Source organism: Gossypium arboreum, chromosome 4 (assembly GCF_025698485.1).
Source record: "Gossypium arboreum isolate Shixiya-1 chromosome 4, ASM2569848v2, whole genome shotgun sequence".
Classification (NCBI taxonomy): domain Eukaryota; kingdom Viridiplantae; phylum Streptophyta; class Magnoliopsida; order Malvales; family Malvaceae; genus Gossypium; species Gossypium arboreum.
Genome location: NC_069073.1, coordinates 13,029,269 through 13,031,828, shown reverse-complemented (window position 1 = coordinate 13,031,828; position 2,560 = coordinate 13,029,269).

The following is a 2,560-nucleotide window of genomic DNA, read 5'->3' as shown; positions in this document are numbered from 1 at the left end:
GAATTCAAGGCCCCATGTTTACTGAATTCTGTCATGGGGGCTTACTTGACCTTATTTGGTCAGTTACCGGAGGTATTGTAGGTGCGGGGGTTGCATTAGTTGGGAATGGAGGTTGTGGAACAGCCGTGTTAGTTCGAATGTATTGGTTGAACCAATCATTCATCACACTATAAAAGGCTTGCTTAGCCTCATCATTTGGATTGCTAGCCATAGGTTGAGAGTCCGCCGGTGCTGTCCCTTGCGCGGGAGCAGGCACCACACTCTCCACATCATCAGCTATTGCTCGGTTGGGATCGGGATCCATTGCTATAAACAAACACAAATTCAAATTGTCAGAAATCACCACACTATCAATTCATCACTTAATGGCATGTATAGCTAGACCCCAAACATATCACGGTAGTCCTAGAATCGACTAAACCGTAGCTCTGATACCAATAAAATTGTAACACCCCAAACCCGAGACCATCGCCGGTGTCGGACACGAGGGGTTAACGAGCCAAGTCCTCTAAAAGCACCGACCAATTTGGCATTTCCAGACAGGCTGGAAAACTGCGTCACTGTCGCCTTAAAAATCATATCTTGAGTTTCAAAACTTGGAAACTGATTCCGTAAATTTTCCCCGAATTTAGACTCATATATCCTCCCATGGATTTATTTCTAGAATTTTTGGTCGGGCCAATTGGTACAGTTTATTAGTTAAAGTCACCCATGTTACAGAGGTTGACTACACTGACCCTCTCTCGTTACAACTTGAATATCTCTCTGTACAGGGCTTTAATACTGGTACCGTTTGTTTCTAATGAAACTAGACTCAAAAAGGAATCTGCACATATAGGGCATGACTCCTAATTCATTCTGGATAATTTATAGTAAATTTTCAAAGTCGCGATAGGGGACCCAGAAACCGTTCTGGCCCTGTCTCACAAGAACTTTAATATCTCTCGGTAAACTGTTCATATGATTGTTTCGTTACTTTCATATGAAAATAGACTCGTCAAGGTTCGTTTACATAACTTATTCACTAATTAAGACCAATCCTACAAATTTTGGCAATTTTTCAAATCCGCACCACTGCTGCTGCCAGCATCTATTTTCAAGGTAAACTTTACCTATCTTGTGGTTTCCATGGGCCAACTAAAATTTTGACATACATAGGTCCACATATGATCATATTTAGCCATTCCAATGGCTGATCATGTGACCAACACTCTCATTCCAAACCATAATCACATCATGAAACCAAATATAATTACAAAGCACAAATGGTCAAATTCCATCCTCCACTTTTACGAACCATTTTCGCATGGCCGTACACATATACATCACAAAGAACTTAAAACAATCGAGGGTAGTCCTATACATGCCATATCCAAAGTTTAACTAAAAGAGTACCAAAAAGGGGTTTGATAGTGTGGATGACTTCACTTCAATGATCCCGAATCCGATCGCTAACGAGCAAAATCTATAAAACAGAGAGCCAAAGCAACGGGTAAGCATTTTATGCTTAGTAAGTCTCAAGCAATGAAATCGGCTTTAACTAAAGCATTACATTCACATAGCCAAATGAATCATTTCATTAATACACATTCACATAATCATACTTACTTCACACTTCATCATTATATCCATTCACAAGATATCAACCAATTCAAGAGCTGAAAATTCGTTAGTCGATTGAACGAATATTATTCAAACGTATTGACTTTTCCAATGCACATGTAAACATACCTTATCTTTTGGGCCTTTCGAGTACTAATTAAATTTATTACAGCAACCAACGCCACCTTCAGCCCAAGCTTCTTGAAATACAACCGGATATAACCACACGCACAAATGCCTTCGGGTCTTAGCCCGGATATAACGACTTGCACAAATGCCTTCGGGTATTAGCCCGGATATAACAACTTGCACGAATGCCTTCGGGTCTTAGACCGGATGTAGTCACTAGCACAATTGCCTTGGTCTTAACCGGATATAAATACTAGCATAAATGTCTTGGGACTTAGCCCGGTATCATTCAATTGCTCATGCACACATACATCAATAATCATTACACATCCATGTTTCGTTTTCGTTACTAGGGCTCAAACACAAACATATCACTAGCATAATCGCCTTCGGACTTAGCCCGGTATCATTCAAATACTCATACACACATATATCAATAATCATTACACATCCATATTTCATTTCACATAATTCGAGTAGGGTCATTTCTTGAAGACTTACTTCGGATGTTGTCAAACGGCTTCAACGGTTATTCGATCACTTTTTCTTTCCCCTTATCCAATTGTGGCCTCTAAGCTCTTGAGCTTTATGTTAACAAATAAATTGATTTAGTCGTTTGAATATCAAAGGGAATCCAAGGTACTTAGCCCTTATAAGGCCAGCACACACTTACATCTACATACTTGAGCTCAATAATTATAACATAGCATCAAGCACTCATATGGCCGATTATACTTAGTCATACTTGCACCAAATCAACAATAAATTTCAAGGTTTTTCACACCATATATGTACTAGGCCGAATGTACATGGAGATTTCACAAACATT